Source organism: Geotrypetes seraphini, chromosome 2, assembly GCF_902459505.1.
Source record: "Geotrypetes seraphini chromosome 2, aGeoSer1.1, whole genome shotgun sequence".
Taxonomy (NCBI): domain Eukaryota; kingdom Metazoa; phylum Chordata; class Amphibia; order Gymnophiona; family Dermophiidae; genus Geotrypetes; species Geotrypetes seraphini.
In genome coordinates, this window is record NC_047085.1 from 22,734,272 (window position 1) to 22,752,052 (window position 17,781).

The 17,781-nt window shown below is 44.3% G+C and overlaps 1 protein-coding gene across 5 annotated transcripts in view; it reads left to right on the forward strand.

Annotated features, from left to right (window-relative positions):
- The first annotated feature begins 5,676 nt into the window (after window positions 1-5,676).
- The window catches only part of AGO2 (argonaute RISC catalytic component 2), a 312,251-nt gene continuing 300,146 nt past the window's right edge, over window positions 5,677-17,781 (forward strand). Inside the window, exons 1-2 of one of the 5 annotated variants that reach the window (XM_033934270.1) lie at window positions 6,323-6,339; window positions 7,966-8,085. The gene's annotated coding sequence lies outside the window, so the exon portion shown is untranslated. Of the gene's footprint in view, window positions 5,778-6,287; window positions 6,340-6,501; window positions 6,848-7,890; window positions 8,086-17,781 lie in introns of those variants that run through there. The other 4 variants (XM_033934274.1, XM_033934272.1, XM_033934273.1 and 1 more) reach the window with 4 other exon arrangements.

Consider the following 17,781-nt stretch of genomic DNA (forward strand, 5'->3'; position numbering starts at 1 on the left):
GGCGGTTTGAGAGGAGGTTTGACATAGAAAAGTCTTTTCATGAATCTGAAAACCACCGGATGAGCAGAGAGGGGTTTCCCTTCAATATGCTGATGGAAAGCCGCAATTGCACTGAGATGGACTCGGATAGATGTAGACTTGAGACCAGAATTGGATAAGTGCAAAAGATAGTTCAAAACAGAAGATAAAGAGGAATGCTGAGGCTCCTTATGATGAGAAAAACCCCACGTAGAAAATCTAGTCCATTTTTGGTGATAGCACTGTCTAGTGGTAAGCTTCCTAGAAGCTTCTAAAACATCTTGTACTGATTGAGAAAACTGAAGAGGGGTTATGTTGAGAGGTACCAAGCTGTCAGGTGTAGAGACTGCAGGTTGGGATGAAGCAGAGATATTTGACTCTGTGTAAGCAGAAAAGGAAAAACTGGTAGAAGGTATGGCTCCCTGCTGCTGAGTTGAAGTAGAAGGGAATACCAAGGTTGTCTCGGTAATGAGAATCATGGCATGATCGTTCTTCAACTTGTCAGAGTCTTGAGAATGAGAGGAAAAGGAGGGAATGCATAGAGGAAAAGATTCGTCCATTCCAGAAGAAAAGCATCTGCCTCGAGGCGATGAGGAGAGTATATCCTGGAGCAGAACTGAGGCAGTTTGTAGTTGTGGGGAGCTGCAAAGAGGTCTATCTGAGGCATTCCCCACTGTGAAAAAATGTGATGAAGAGATGAGGAATGGAGTGTCCATTCGTGAGGTTGCAGAAGATGACTCAAGTTATCCGCCAAGCAATTCTTCGCCCCTTGAATGTAGACAGCTTTGAGGAGGGTGTTGTAGCGGATTGCCCAGTCCCAAACCTTCAGAGCTTCTTGACAAAGGGAGGCAGATCCCATCCCTCCCTATTTGTTGACATAATACATGGCGACTTGATTGTCCGTCCGAATGAGGACTACTTGGTCGTGAAGATGTTGAAAAGCTTTGAGGATCGCTCTGACACTGACGATCCGTACTGTTCCAGAGACCTTCAAGATGAGCGCCCCCAAGCGTAGGTCGAAGAATCTGTCGTGAGGGCCTTCTGATGGGGAGGCATTTGAAAAAGCAAGCCTCTGGAAAGATTGGAAGAGAGCATCCACCAACAGAGAGATTGCTTCAATGAAGGAGTGACTGTTATGTGTCGAGAAAGTGGATCGCAAACCTGCGTCCATTGAGATGCCAAGGTCCATTGAGGAATTCTGAGGTGAAGTCTGGCAAAAGGAGTCACGTGTACTGTGGTGGCCATGTGACCTAGGAGTACTATCATGTGTCTCGCTGAGATGGTAGAGCAGGAAGACACTGTATGACAGAGTTGAAGAAGAGCTTCCAGTCGTTGTTGTGGGACGAATGCTCTGAGTTGGACAGTGTCCAGAACAGCTCCAATGAATTGTAGATTCTGTGAGGGTTGAAGGTGAGATTTGGTAAAGTTGATTTCGAATCCCAAACTTTGTAGGAACCAGGTAGTCTGTTGGGTCAATATAATAACCCCTTGAGATGTTGAATTTTGATGAGCCAGTTGTCAAGGTAGGGAAATACCTGAAGACCATGATTCCTTAGAGCTGCTGCTACCACTACCAGGCACTTGGTGAACACTCTGGGAGACGAGGCCAGGCCAAAGGGTAGTATTCTGTATTGATAATGCAGATTCCCCACCTGAAATCTGAGATATTGACGGGAGGCCGGATGAATGGGAATATGAGTGTAGGCCTCCTTGAGATCCAGAGAGCATAATCAGTCGTTCTGCTCGAGAAGGGGATAAAGGGATGCCAGGGAGAACATTCGAAACTTTTCTTTGACTAGGAATTTGTTGAGAGCCCCGAGATCCAGAATGGGCTGCAGATCGCCCGTCTACTTCGGAACAAGGAAGTAACGGGAATAAAAACCCCTGTTTTGCTGTTCCAAGGGAACTGGTTCGATGGCATGGAGACGAAGCAGAGCTTGAGCTTCCTGAAGAAGAAGGGCGGTCTGGGAAGGATTGGAAGGATACTCCCTTAGAGGAAGCTCTGGTGGAATCTGAGTGAAATGAAGAGAGTATCCTTCCCTGATGATAGTGAGCACCCAGAGGTCGGATGTAATAGTCATCGATCGGTGATAAAAATGATGGAGACAACCTCCTATAGGGGGAAAAGAAGACAGAGTCAGAATGGTGGAGGTTATGCTCTGTTTTAAACAGTCAAAAGGGCTGAGTAGCTTTTGGTACAGAAGAAGGTTGAGGTTTTTGTTGCTTCAGAGGCTGCTGCATTTTAAGAGGAGGGCGATTGTAAGGAGCCGTCCTCGGAGCAAAATGCCGTTGATAGATTGGAGCAGGGCGTGCAGGTTTGGCAGGAGCTGGCTTTGGCTTATGTCTGACAATAGAAGCAAAGGATTTTTCATGGTCAGACAATTTCTTGGTTGCTGCCTCGATAGATTTATCAAAGAGGTCATTGCCCTCACAAGGAATATTAGCTAAGCGGTCCTGAAGATTAGGGTCCATGTCAATGGTACGAAGCCAGGCGAGGCGACGCATAGCTACAGAGCAAGCAGCTGCCCGGGCAGACAACTTGAAAACATCATAGGATGACTGGAGGAGATGTAATCGGAGTTGAGATAAAGAAGCAAGGACTTCTTGAAATTCAAAGTGCTTTTGAGTATCCAAATAAGTCAAGAACTTTGGTAATAGAGAAATGAGGAACTCAAAATAAGTAATAAACTGAAAATTATAATTGAGGACTTTAGAGGACATTATGGCATTTTGATAGATGCGACGTCCAAATTTGTCCATAGTTTTCCCTTTCCTTCCAGGAGGAACAGTGGCATAAACTTTGGAAGGATGGGACCTCTTCAAGGAGGACTCGACAAGCAGGGATTGATGAGATAACTGCAAGTTGTCAAACCCCTTGCGATGCACAGTTTTATACCTAGAGTCCAATTTTCCTGGAACAGCTGGTATGGTATAAAGTGTCTCCAGGCATCGACCAAAAGTCTGATTCAAAAGCTTATGAAGAGGAAGCTTAAGTGACTGATGGAGGTTGAGGAAGATGCATGACTTCGAGGTACTCTTTAGAGTATTTGGAGCCAGTATCTAATTGAAGATCCAAGTCCACAGCCATCTGACGAAGAAAAGATGAGAAAGATAGCTGATCCGCCAATGCTTTGCCTCGAGAAGGACTCGAGGACGTCGAGGCAGCCTGGGTTGAAGATGAAGCTTCGGCAGGAAAAAAAGCATCAAAAGAATATGGAGACTTGGACGAGGCAATCGAAACCGCTGCATCTTCGAGGTTTGGCATTAGAGACCTCGAACGAGGAGTCGGTAGTCTAGTCAAAGTAGGGGTAGAGCGAGGCTTAGTTGAAGAAGGTCATTCTTTAGAAGAAGAACCATGCCTGGAAGGATGCCTCGATGAAGGCCTCGATCATCGGTGAGAACTGTGCCTGGAAGCAGATCTCGAAGATCGAGGAGACTTCGCCTCGGAGACAGAAGCAGCCGATGCTAACAAGGAATGGATAGGACTGGAGGCTTAGAGCAAAGCTCCAGAGGCTTGGTGGAGGAACCTCGATGCACTCCCAAAGACTCTGCTCCTTGTATAGAGTGTGGGGATTCCTGCAGAGGCACTTGCAAAGATTCTGCTCCTTGCTTTACGTGTTTGGATGCCAGACCAGACACTCACAGAGACTCTGCTCCCTGCAAAGAGTGTGTAAGCTCAGACTGAGGCAGGGTAAGTGGCTCGACCTCGCGGCTGTCTGCTGAATGCCCAGGCTGGATGAGAGGAAGAAGTAAGGAACTGAATAAATTGCTTCTCCAACATGATCTGGAAAGAAGCCGGCAAGGATGGATCCACGTCTGAAACCGGACCACCTGCTCTTGCTGGAGGTTCCACCGAGGCTGTGTGAGTGTGCTTCGACTTGGAAGTCATAGGCACTTTAATCACTTCCGCTGGAATTGTCTGCTGAGCTATCTGACCTGAGGAAACAGGGGAAGATACAGCAGATGTCGTCGAAGAGAGAGCTGCTGCAAACGATAAAGGTCTGATGAGGCTCAAGGTGGAAGCAGTAGAAGCAGAAGGTGCCACAGTCGAAGTCGAGGCCAAGGTCGCCTTTGAAGTCGAGGGATCAGAAGAAGAATCCATCTCGAAGAGTTTATCTACCAAAATACAACAACGGTTGAAAGCTCGAGGCTAAAGCGTAGCACACCGCAGGCACGACTTCGGGTGATGTTTCGGCCCAAGGCACTTGAGGCAGCGATGGTGTGGGTCCATAAGAGAAATCGCACGCTGACACTTGCTACACTTCTTGAAGCCCGGGACATAGAAGGAAAAGTAGCCGGTGCAAGATCGAAGCCCTCGGGCTGTGGCTAAGCGGCCTGTCCTGGCAAACGGACGGAAGATGAAATTTTTTTTTTAAAACAAGAAATAAAAGAAACACAGCGATTCGTGAAGAAAATAACACAAAACCACGGTGAGAGAAGGCACGAAGTTAGTTAGTTAAACGCAGAGAGTCAAAGACAGATTTCTCAGCTCCGCGGAAAACTGAGAACTGAGGAGACGCGCCCTAGGCTGGGCGGGAAGGCACTTGCGCGGTGCGGTCAACTCGAAACTTCTAGTTTCTTCAAGCAAGTCTGCTTGTGAGGCATCCGCATCAGGGCTCCGTTGATGATGTCACCCGTATGTGAGAACAGGCTGCCTGCTTGTCCTGGGATAATGAAATAATTAATACACTAAAACAAAATACATCTGGCTTACAAACACTGGAATAACACAATATTACTGATGAGGGGGGGGCTTTGAGATTAGCGAAGCCAGTGTATTGGATAAAAATACAAAGATTTTGACATAAGTGGGAATTATTTATCTGAGTGAGGATATACCTTTATTGTTATTGCTTAAATTTTAAGCACATACAGTACAGTAGGTTGTGTTTTGTTTGATGCTCTGATATTGTCACAGCTTGTGGGTGTTGTCTAATGGCCTGTTGTACAATATGACAAAATATGCCCCCACCCCCTTTTACAAAACCGTAGCGTGGATTTTAGCGCCGTCCACAGTGGTAACAGCTCCGACACTCATAGGAATTATATGAGCGTTGGAGCTGTTATTGCTGCAGCTGGCACTAAAAAGCATGCTATGGTTTTGTAATAGGGGAAGTTAAATTGCTATTTTTCATTAATTGTGATTAAATTGAATTAAATGAATATTAATTGTCTAACTACACTAAAATTACAGCTGTATGCTAAATTTTGCATTAGAGGCTTGACTGATTGCCTAAAAAAAGAGCAATAGCCATAAACTTAAGAAAAGAAGGCTACAGTTACTGAGAGACTGCAGCCAAAATTGGTCAAGGTGTGTCATTGGCCAGGGTACTGAAACTCTGCAAGCACTTTGACAAGACTAGAAACATCAAAAACAAGGCTGGAAGGTGTCATAAAACGTTTCTACACCTCAGACTGATAGAAAGATAGTGAGAATGGCTCTATAGAGTCAGAAATCAACTTCCGCCAACATCAATAAGTCACTGGCAGAAACGGGGGTGTTGGTGTCAGGCCGGAGTTTGCCGGACACTGGTGAAAGCAGGCCTGTGAGCAAGAATTCCCAGGACAAAGCTCTTCCTCATCGTTATAAACGTTTGAATTGGGCTAAAGTGCATGCCAGCTGGACCACAGAGCTTTGATGGAGCCATGAGACCCGCATCTCCATATTTGGCAATGACGGTGTCCACTGTGTTTGTTGGTGACCGGGCGAGGACTGCTTGCCAGAGTGTACTACTGCCACCATGAAGCACCTTCTGAATGTAATGGTGTGAGGCTGCATGACCAGAGATGTTGTGGGTCAATTGCAGGTGGCTTGATGGGAGTGATAAATGCTGGCAAAAAAAATACATAAAGAAGGTCCTTCAGTCCACCAGCCAGAGATACCTTTGGTGACAAATACATTATAAATAAGGCCAGCCTAAATAGAAAGACACAGTCAAAATCTGAAGCAGAAACAAACCACCTCCATTCTCACTGCATAGAGCATCATCCGTTCGCGCTTAGGAGTAGTCGACGTCACAAGCCGGCGCCTGCCGCGGGACGAATAACGACGTGTTGCCGTCATCGCAAGCCAGTGACGCCACTCACCTAGGCGCCGACTGATGACGCTACTTTTTTTTTTTTTTTTTTAATTTTCTCTCTCTCTTTTGGGTTTTTTTTTTTTTCTCTTCAGTCTCAGTCTCTCCCTTTTCTGCGCCGCCTGCACGGGACAAAAGCGAGGAGGAGGCGGCGTCTTCATCCCGCGCGCGCTGCCCTCTTTTTTTTTTTTTTTTTTTTTGCCCTCCCCCCAATCTCTTCAGCCGTCGGCGGACCCGCTCTGAGGTACGAAAAGAACCGCGGTTTCTGTCGTCCGAAAGGAAGTTAATCGAAGGCGGGGAGAGCAGGCTCGTGCGCACAGCACGTTTTATTTTGCGTTTAAAAAAAATAATAAATGAGCGTTGCAGTACTTGGGCCTTAACGTATTTTGTCAGAAACTCGGATACTGTTTTAAACAAATTACTTTAGCCCCCCCCCCAAAAAAAAAAAGAAGAAAAAAGCAGCTTAAGAGTGAGAGGACAGAGGGGATAGAGAGAAATTGGGTGACATCTCCCTGGGATGCCGGGACACTGATGTCTGCTGCTGGCTTGGACCCTGTCGGGAGAAACCGCTGCTCCGGAAAGGCCTGGGCCTGAGTAACTGCAGCCTGGTACCGCAGGAGAAAGGGGGGGGGGAACCGTAAAAGAGAAGAAAACTATAGCCCCCCCCCCAACCTATCAAATATTAGTCTTAAGACATGCTTTTGACTAGTTGGGCCGCAGTGAAGTGAACTGCGGCTCTCTTCCTCAAAGAGGTGGTCAAAGTTGTTGCCCCTCAAGCAATGTGATTGCATGCTTTTTTTTTTTTTTTGCCAGAAAGTTGCTTAAGATTTATGTTTTTTTTAATTTTGCTTGATCTATGAAAAAGTGCCTCGGGTAGCGAGAAACAAAACGTTGTATCCTCCAGTGAAGCGGTCGGAATGTTATCTAACGTTGTTCTGTTTATTTTATGCCATCATGTCTTAAGGTTTATGTTGTAGACGCCTCTCTCTCTCTCTCGCTGCTTGGAGGAGCACAGTTGCGTCGCAGGAATGATTTTTGTTAGTTATTCCCTGTTTCTTCCGTGTTGTAACTTATGAAATTAGCTTTTAAGGTTTTTTTGGCATGTGCCAAGAGCTTTACAAGGGTTTAAATAATGTTGTGATTGATCCTGTGGCTCATGACTGCAGCTTCACAATCGCTGACAGTTATGGTACTTCTCTATAAATCCATACCGTGTTTCATAGATTAGGACTAGAGGAGCCCCTGGACTATATGCAAATGCGGTTGGAAATGAGGAATGAAGACAGGGCCATGTGTGAAAATTGTAATTTGCTCAATGATAGATCTGATCCTGATCAGGGCACAATATTGCTGTTCAGAACCAGAGAGCAGTTCCTGCACAAGGCTGCCCAGCTGTCATTATTTGGGAGTGTTATGGGGTATCAGGTGGGCCAGGGGGATGCACTGTCGTGTCTTAGTTTTTTCTTAAAAAGCAGACTTAAATTCCACAAAAGGAAAATCTGGATAGTTTATAGAACAAGAGCTGTGCATGAAAGAGACAGGTATGTTTCTATAGAGAGAGAACTGTGAGAGACTCTAAACTCACTGTTCCCAACCTAGGTTTATTGTGTTGGCATGTAACTTAATACCTGATGAAAAAATGTATCTGATGCAAGAAAGCTTTAGAATAAGAACATTGGATCTCTAAGGGAGAGGATGGGATAGTAGATAGGCCATATGGTCTTTGTCTGCCTTCATTTTTCCCCAAGCCCAACAAAATAAACTACAACAACATAAAACAAGGTAAAGCAACATCACAAAATTTCATTAATCATAACTCATCATTAACATTAGAGCACAAATAAATGTTGTTCTGTCTTTCCATAATCAGGACACAGATCATAGATCTAGTTGGGCTTCCACAGCAACTTCTGCAGTTGGGGAGTAAGGACATGCAGGGCAGACTTCTGTAGTCTGTGAGCTGAAAATAGAAAGGACAGATAAAAAACGAGTATGTGTATTTTATTATCATATTCATGTTATATGTTGTTAGTGTAACATGATGGGGGTGAAGCCATCTTAAAATTGATAAAGAGTAAAATGTTATCAGTTTGCAATATTTTGTATGGCTCTGGCAGCCTTGCTGGGCCAACAGATTGGACCTTGTGGGTCTTTATCTGCTGTCATTTGCAATATTACTACAGTATTTTTAAATATTAATTCCAACATGTAAATGTGGTATGCTGCCAAAAACCTTTTACAAGGACAATGTTTAAAAATATATGAATATGTGGTTACTTAAAATTGACATCTAACCTTTCTGTAATAATCTTTGTAGAACATGGTTGAGGCATATTAGTAGCGCTGCATGAGGAGGCCTACATTACCTTTATTCAGTGTTCTCCCCAGCGCTTTTCAGCCGGGCGCTCCGCCCAGCAAATTTAGATTACCGCCCGGCTGTCATCTGCCGAATCCTGCTGCCACCACTGCTTAACGCGCAGCCTGAAGAGCCGCCGAAAGACTCCTGCCGGACTTTAAAATAAACAAAACCCAGCAAGCGACTCGAACCCGGCTTCCCTCCGAAACCGGAAGTTACGTTGGGGGGGGGTAGAGAAGAGAAGCCGGCACGGACCATTAGAGCACCGGAGCATGCGGGAGATAGGCCTGCCACGGAGGGAAGCTTACTTGCTCTTGCTTACTTCAGGTCTTTCTCGCTGCCGGGTCCTGCCTACTTTCTGTTTCCGCGAAGGCAGGACCCGGCAACGAGAAAGGCCCGAAGTAAGCAAGAGCAGCAAGTTGTAAGCTTCCCTCTGTCGCTGACCTTTGGAGATAGGTCAGCGATGAAGGGAAACTTGCAACTTGCCTTTGTCTGTAGCGAATCTGCCGGGTGTGTGAGATGGGGGGGGTGGTGAATGGGAGGAGAAATGCTGCTGTACCCAATTAGAGGGGGGGGAAGAGAAATGCTGGTGCTTCTGCTGTACCAAATTGGGGGGAGGAAAGAGAAATGCTGATGATACTGCTGTACCTAATGGGGGGAGGGGAAGAGAAATGCTGCTGCACCCAATTGGGGAGAGAGAGGGAAGGAGGGAGAAGGAAGATCAGGAAAAGGAGGAAAGAGATGCAAAGACCATGGGAGGGAGGGAAAGGAGATACCATACCATTGAATGGAAGAGAGAGATGTCAGGGCATAAGGGGGGAGGGGAAGCAGGGCCGGATTAAAGAATAAGCCCAGTAGGCACAGGCCTAGGGCCTGAAATGGCCAGGGGGGTCCCGCCAGTGCTGTGCTTTGGGACCTCACCCTTGCTGGATTAGCTGGCAGCAGCAGCAGCAGCCTCATCATCCCGGGCCCCCCCAACCCGATCTGACCCTCCTATCTCTCCCTCCTTCCCTCATCAGTGACGTGCCAGAGGGAATCACGGCAGGAGAAAGCCCTGAAGCAGCCTGCTTAGAGTAGAGCAGTGCTGTTTAGAGTCTCGTGATGGGAGGGAGGAAGAGATAGGAAGGTCGTGGGGCGGAGAGTAGCAGTCTGCCCCGGGTACTCAGCCTGGCATCATGAACTTCTTTGGCTAGCAACAGCATTTACAATTCACTGCTGTTGCCAGCTTCAGGCCTTCCTCTCTGCCGGGTCCTGCCTACTTCTGTTTCTATGAAGGCAGGACCTGACAGAGAAGAAGGCCTGAAGCTGGCAACAGCAGCGAATTGTGAATGCTGCTGCCTGAAGAAGTTCATGATGCCAGGCCTTGGGTGACAGAAAGAGGAAAGGGAGCAGAGGGGGAGAGACTTGCTGCACCCAACTGGAGGGAGAAAGAAGATGAGGGAGGGAATGAAACGAGATGCCAGGGATTGGAGGGAAGGAGGAAAGTATGCCAAACCAAGGGAAAAGGAAGGGGGAAAGGAAGAAGAAGATGTCGGAGCATGTAGGGAGAGGGAGAGATGGAAGAAATGGAAAGAAGTGAGATGCCAGAGAATCAGAGAAGGGAAGATACCAGACTGTGGGGTGCGAAGGAAAGAAAGGAGAAGAGAGAGTTCCCAGAGCATAGGGGACGGGGTGTTGACAGAGAGAGAAAAATGGAGAGGTGGCAGAGCTGATATCAATCATGTACAAAGGAGAAGAGAAGGGGCACAGGATAGACAGTTTATTGAAGGAGCATAAAAAGAGGGAAGATGCCATATGGAACGGGGAGAGGGCGGACAGTGGATGGAAGGGGCTGATACTGCATGGAAGACAGAGCGGACAGATGCTGGCTAGAAAGAAGAGAACATAAGAACATAAGAAGCGCCATCTCCGGATCAGACCTTCGGTCCATCAAGTCCGGCGATCCGCACACGCGGAGGCCCTGCTAGGTATACACCTGGCTTATTTTATAGCCAACCATATCTTTATATGCCTCTCTCAAGGAGATATGCATCTAGTTTGCTTTTGAAGCCTAGGACTGTCGATTCCGCAATAATCTCCCCTGGGAGAGTATTCCAGATGTCAACCACTCTCTGTGTGAAGCAGAACTTCCTGATATTAGTCCTGAACTTGCCCCCCCTTAGCTTCATTTCATGTCCTCTTGTCCGTGTCAAATTGGACAATGTAAATAGTTTTTTCTGCTCTATTTTGTCGATTCCTTTCAGTATTTTGAAGGTTTCGATCATATCCCCACGCAGTCTCCTTTTCTCAAGGGAGAACAATCCCAGTGTTTTAAGTCGATCCTCATATTCCAGTTTCTCCATACCCTTCACTAGTTTAGTTGCTCGTCTCTGCACCCTCTCCAGCAGTTTTATATCCTTCTTTAAGTAGGGAGACCAATGTTGGACGCAGTATTCCAAGTGGGGTCTGACCATTGCCCTATAAAGCGGCATTATAACTTTCTCCGATCTACTCGAGATTCCTTTCTTTATCATGCCCAACATTCTATTTGCCTTATTTGCCGCTGCCGCGCATTGTGCCGACGGCTTCAGGGTCCTATCTATCAGTACACCCAGATCCCTTTCTTGTTCACTTTTTCCCAGAGTTGCACCTGACATTCTGTACTCGTATTCCTTATTTTTACTGCCTAAATGCATTACCTTGCATTTCTCCACGTTGAACTTCATCTGCCATTTCTCCGCCCATTTTTCTAACCGACACAAGTCGCTCTGGAGTTCCTCACTGTCCTCCTGCGATCTGATTGCCCGGCAGAGTTTTGTGTCGTCTGCAAACTTGATGATCTCACTGGATGTTCCGTTTTCCAGGTCATTGATATAAATATTAAAAAGGATCGGCCCAAGTACCGAGCCTTGGGGTACACCACTAGTCACTTTCTCCCAGTCGGAGAACTTCCCATTTATGCCCACTCTCTGCTTCCTGTTTTCCAGCCATTTGCCTATCCATCTTTGTATATCTCCCTCTATGCCATGGCTTTGTAGTTTCCTAAGAAGTCTTTTGTGTGGAACTTTGTCAAATGCTTTCTGGAAGTCCAAGTATATTATGTCCACCGGCTTTCCACTATCAATTTGCTCGTTCACGGTCTCAAAGAATTGGAGTAAATTCGTCAAACACGATTTCCCTTTCCTGAATCCATGTTGACTGGGTTTCATCAAGTCATGTGTGTCCAAGTGCTGAACTATGCTATCCTTGATCAGTGATTCAATCATCTTGCCGGGGACAGATGTAAGACTCACAGGTCTATAGTTGCCCGGTTCTCCTCTCGATCCTTTTTTGAAAATTGGCGTGACGTTCGCTTTCCTCCAGTCGTCTGGTATCTGACCAGTTCTGATTGACAGGTTTGCAAGTTTTTGCAGTAACTCTCCGATTTCGACCTTCAATTCCTTCAAGACTCTCGGGTGAATTTCATCCGGTCCAGGGGATTTGTCACTTTTAAGTTTGTCGATCTGGTAGTATATCTGATCTAAGTTCACTTCAACTGTGGTGAGGCTGTCCTTTATTTCTCCTGTAAACAGTTTCTCCACTTCAGGTATTGTTGAGGTGTCCTCCTTCGTAAAGACAGACGCAAAGAAGGAATTTAGTTTGTCTGCGATTTGTTTATCTTCCTTGATGTACCCTTTTCTTCCCATGTCGTCCAAGGGTCCCACTGCCTCTTTTGCAGGTTTTTTCCCTTTCACGTATCTAAAGAAGGGCTTGAAGTTTTTGGCCTCCCGGGCTATTTTTTCCTCATAGTCCTGTTTTGCATCCCTCACCGCCTTGTGACATTTCTTCTGTTCATCTTTATGTTTGTTCCAGGCTTCGGTTGTCTTCGTGAAGACAAGATGATTAAAGCAGAAACGACAAAAGGTAGAAAAAATTTTTTTTGTTGCTTTACGTAGAATCAAGTAGTATTGTATCTATTGATTAAAGTTTATAAATGGGAAATGGAAATAAGGCAGTTTTTTGGGGACTAAACCCCTTTCCTCAGGTCAGGACAGGATACCATACCATAACAGCAGGGGTGCCCAAATGGTCAAGCGCGATCGACCAGTAGATCACAAAGGCATTGTGAGTCGATCGCGTTGCCTTGGCAATCTTTTTCTTCCTGCCTCCCTGAGCCAGGCCAGGCGCGTACAAGCGCCGGACTCAGAAGACTTCACCTCTGACGTCAATTCTGACGTCAGAGAGGAAGTTCTGGGCCAGCCAATTGCTGCCTGGCTCTTCCTCTCCGACGTAAGAATTGACATCAGAGGTGAAGTCTTGTGAATCCAGCGCTTATACATTCCTGGTCTGGCTCGTGGAAGCAGGGAGAAATCGGCATGGTGGCTTAGGGGGTAGGGAAAGAATCGGGGAAGTGGAGAAATTGGCGCGATGGCTTGGGGGGGGCAGTGGGTGAGAGAAAGAAAGAGAGACAGAAAGAAAAGGGGAGGGGCAGAAAGAAAAAAATATTGGATTTATAGTCAGAAGAAGGAAGTGCAAACAGAGACTCATGAAATCACCATACAAAAAGGTAGGAAAAATGATTTTATTTTCAGTTTAGTGATCAAAATATGTCTGTTTTAAGAATTTATATCTGCTGTCTATATTTTGCACTATGGCCCCTTTTACTAAACCGCAATAGCGGTTTTTAGCGCAGGGAGCCTATGAGCATCGAGAGCAGCGCAGGGCATTCAGTGCATCTCCCTGCTCTAAAAACCAGTATTACAATTTAGTAAAAAGGGAGGGGGTATATTTGTCTATTTTTGTATAGTTGTTCCTGAGGTGACATTGCATAGAATCGTCTGCCTTGACCTCTTTGAAAACCCGCGGAATATAAATGATAATTAACATTTTCTCTGCGTACAGTGTGCTTTGTGGTTTTTTTTTAAAATTTTATTGTTGGTAGATCATTTTGACTTGGTCATTTTAAAAGTAGCTCGCAAGCCCAAAAAGTGTGGGCACCCCTGCTGTACAGTCATTTCTTGTATGACTGGATGAGCTATATTTATCTTTTTTTTTAGTTGTTTAAATTCATGCAGAAATAAATGGCTAGATTGAAGCTAATGACTTCATTAATGCCTTTCCCTTTTTTAGACCTCTATACCATTTGAAAGAGGCAAATACTTCTTAAATTTAGTAAAAATATTCTGGTACAAGTGTCAAACCTTAAAAAAGGAAGTCATATTGAGCATTGGAAAATAATAATAATAATTAACTAATAAAAATAGTATACATTTAGGGCTCCTTTTACTAAGTTCCGATAGTGGTTTTAGTGTGCGCTTAGCGCGCGGAGGAATTGCCATGCGCGCTAGATGCTAACGCCAGCATTGAGTTGGCACTAGTTTTCCCACATAGCGCAGGGGTTTGCGTGTGCTAAAAATGCTAGCGCACCTTAGTAAAAGAGGGGGTTAATTTTCCCCACAACCAAATTTCCACATCCCGCCCCACCCGGCTACTTTTTCATGCCACCCGGCTGGAAAAAATTTCTGGGGAGAACACTGCCTTTATTGTATTTTTTTCTTTTTATGTTTGATTTATACCTGTCATTTAAAACAAACCAGGTAATAGTAAACCACGTCTCATAAAAAATATATCATGATATAGCCATGCCTGAAAGAGAGATTTTATTTGTCAGTATTATCAATCTGATATTGTTCACAAGCACTGAATTCCCTAGGGGAAAAATAGAATTCCTAAATCTGCTTTTATTTTTTAAGTCACTAATGCTCAAAAGTTTAAGACAAAGATTAGATTATAATTTTCTTGATGTGTTCTGTTACTTTATTTTCCATTTCTGATGGATTCCTATGAGGACATCTGAACGATATTGTACAAGATCGGGGGAGAATGAGAATGAAAGGGATTTTGTATATAAAAGAGAAGAAAATAAAAAAAAATTAACTGAAGAAAGTTTTTCTAGCTTACACAAGGCAGAACACTGGGTTGTGAAGTAATACTTTGCATCTTAACAGTTGATTTTTTTTTTCTGAGGCACTATCTCCCTTGCCTAGATGTTGTTCCTAATCTCAACTAGAAACAAGGGGTGGAAAGTTAGAAAAGGAGAGAGAAGGAAAGGAATGTCAGATGGGGAGGGAACAGAACAGGAAGGAAAAAGTAGAAAGAAAGAGGAAAGATCTGGATGAAAAGACGAGGATGGTTCTTACTTTTATTGAATATGTGTTTTAGGTGTGGTCTGAATGGGTAGATTAGATAGCAGCTGAAGACCTATACAGCCTGTCATGTTGTATGTTCCTATTAGCTTTCATGCATTTTTTAAAAATTGTAGCCTGCTTACAGCGGTTTGAAAATGGTCAGAAAATTTATATACCAGCCAAAATGTCTTAGAAACCAAGAGAGATTTTACTTCTTAATTTTTTGCATGTATTTTTCTCCATTTTTAGACATATTTCACTGGTGTGAGAGCATCTCATTGGTGTATTTGTCAAACTCCATGTTAAAGAGATCTTTTTTTCTGTAGAGTTTATTAAGAGACATTGGTTCTGTAAGATACACTGCTACTAAATTTCAGCAAAATAACATGTAAGATCCATCAATTTGAATGGCTTCTGAGGGTTTAGAAAGTGAAGACAATGGTGTTTTACTATTAGCAGGGAAACTGGAATGAATGGAGCTGAAATATGCCTTCTATGTGCTCATACTTGGGGTATTTTTCTTCATTAAAAAAAATGCTGGAGATTTTATTCAGCAATCAGGACAATACAATAAATTGTGCTGTCACAGTTGTCAGTGTCGGGGTTTATTGATCAAGTGGACTGTTTGAATCGATTTCAGTTTGGATTCTGGCAGGCACAGTAGTGTGGAGTTGTTATTGGTCTCTGTACTGGATGTTCTGAAGATGGGTAACATAGTAAATGACGGCAGATGAAGACCTGAATGGTCCATCCAGTCTGCCCATTAGTTATATTCTTTAAAAATGTATGATTAAATTAACTTGTCTCTTTTTTTATATTTCTGGGCCATAGTCTGTAAAGTCCAGCTGGTATTGTCTAGGTTCCAAATGCTGACATTGCCAATGTGTATCAAAATTTAGCTTATTTTATGATATCTTTGGATGTGTCTGGTTGGAGCATTTGATTCTGTGGACCTAAGGTGGTTGGTAAAGTTAGAAAAATTGAGAATGGGAGGCGAGTTGTTTCCTACATTTTTTTTGGCAGGACATTTCAGGTGTATACTGTAATGGAGTTGAGACTTCTACTGAGGTCCCGGTTGGGAGAGGTGTTCCCATGGATCAGTGCTATCAGCGCTTTTATTTAACATCTACATGGCGTCTTTAGGAGTGGTGTTTGAATCATTGAATGTATTTTATAGACAATAAACTGATGATATCTTGTTCGTTTTTCTCAGTTAATATATTGGGGTTGGATTTGAATGCCTGACTGGAAAATTGTATGAGAAAAGTTGTAGATTGGAGGACGCTCACGGTTTATTTTAATGTAGGAAAACAAGTGATATTTCTGGTAAGGAGTGAAGAAGAGTTGTGGCCAAAATGTATAACTGTTGTAAGGGCTAACTTGCCAGTGAAGAATGAAATGATTATTTTGAGAGTTAGGCTAGATTCTGGTCTAACAGTGAAATGTCACATTGTTAAAACTATTTAAACTTGTTTTGATCAGCTCCACCTCTTAACATTGTTTAAAACAAATGCTTACCCCATACAATTTTTGAACTGTGATGCAGGGGATGATTTTGTCAATATTGGACTATTGCAATGACATATCTTGTAATAACCAAGACAAGATTTTGGGCATTGCAGTTGGTTCAAAATGCTGCAGCACTACTGGGAATGAACATATAATACCTGTGTTGCAGAGATTGCATTGGTTACTGGTAACATATAGAGTTCAACATAAGATATGTTCTTTTGTTCATCAAACATTATATCATTCAGTAATATATGAAGTTACTTGACATGATATCCAATGCATGATAAGCTGACACTAGAGCAACTGATTTCTCTAACATAGGTGTTAAATTGTGGAATGCTTTATTGGGCCAGCTGTGATTGTGTGTGGATAGAGGAAAATTTAAGAAACTGTTGAAAACGCAGCTTTTTGTATCTGCTTTTTTGTAAAGAATATACCCATTTTAGCCAAGTTGTATGGATTATCTGGATGAAGGTATCGTCATGATGATGCAAGTTGTTTAGTTTTTATTTATGTATGGCCATATGGAAACAGATGGTATATAAATAAATATTATTGTATACCTTTCTTAGGGGCTGATGCACAGAGCTTGGGTAAACTGGTGCAAAACACCAAGTTACAGAGCAATTTTATTTTACTGGGTGATGCACAACTTATGCAAATTATATGCACACTGTCTATATTGAGGATCAGCAGTAAAAGGGGGAGGAACATACCTAACACTTGTGCACAAGTGCTGAGTGGTGGGCACAGCTCTTTTATGCAGGCCCAGTTGAGTGCAGGCAGAAAACAGAGAAAGGGAGTCCATCAATACAACCAAAAACAATGACACCCACAAAGGTGAAACTGCCTCCAGACCTGGGTTAAAAAATGTACTTTATTGCATAAAAAATGAACACGGTGAATGACCCGACACTGACAGTGTTTTGGCTCTTGCCTGCCTCAGGGGTCTTTGCTTTCTTTAAAATAAAGAATAAATCAAAGTATGATAAAATATCCAACAAAACGCATGTGCTCCTCACTCCAACAGTAAAAGGGGAAGAGGCAGGCCTGCTGGCTGGAGGGTAGTGGGCATCCTTCCGATCAGCCATCTAAGTAAGGTAAGGGGGAAAGGGCAGGGGTCGTCGGAGGCACGGTGGTAGTGGTGGTGGTGGGGGGGTGGGGTTATGTGGTGGCTCAGCCATCTAAGTAAGGTAAGGGGGAAAGGGCAGGGGTCGTCGGAAGCACGGTGGTGGTGGGGGGTTGTGTGGTGGTGGGAGAGAATGGGCATCTCTCCTGCTGCTAAGGGGATATTTGGGGGTGTATGTGTGTGTTAACTTGGTGGTGGGAGAGAGTGGGCATCTCTCCCACTGCCTGGGGGGGGGTGTTGCTTGGTGGCAGGAAAGAGTGGGCAACTCTCCTGTTGTCGGATGGAGGGTTGCTTGACTTTGGTGGCTAGATTTGTTGTTGGGTGAGGGGTGTTTTTTTTGTGTTTGTTCTGTGCATGGGTGCCCATCTCTATCACCAGCAATGGGCATGTGAAAATTTAGCAAATCTTCGCTACTCTCCACAGCCTCATTTGCATGAGCATTTTTTTGAGAATGGCTCGCTTTTTTAAAATCACTGCCGAGCAACAGACGCTCCTCTGAGCTCTTATTTCCTTCGCAAAAATAACAGACTCCAGCCTTAGCGT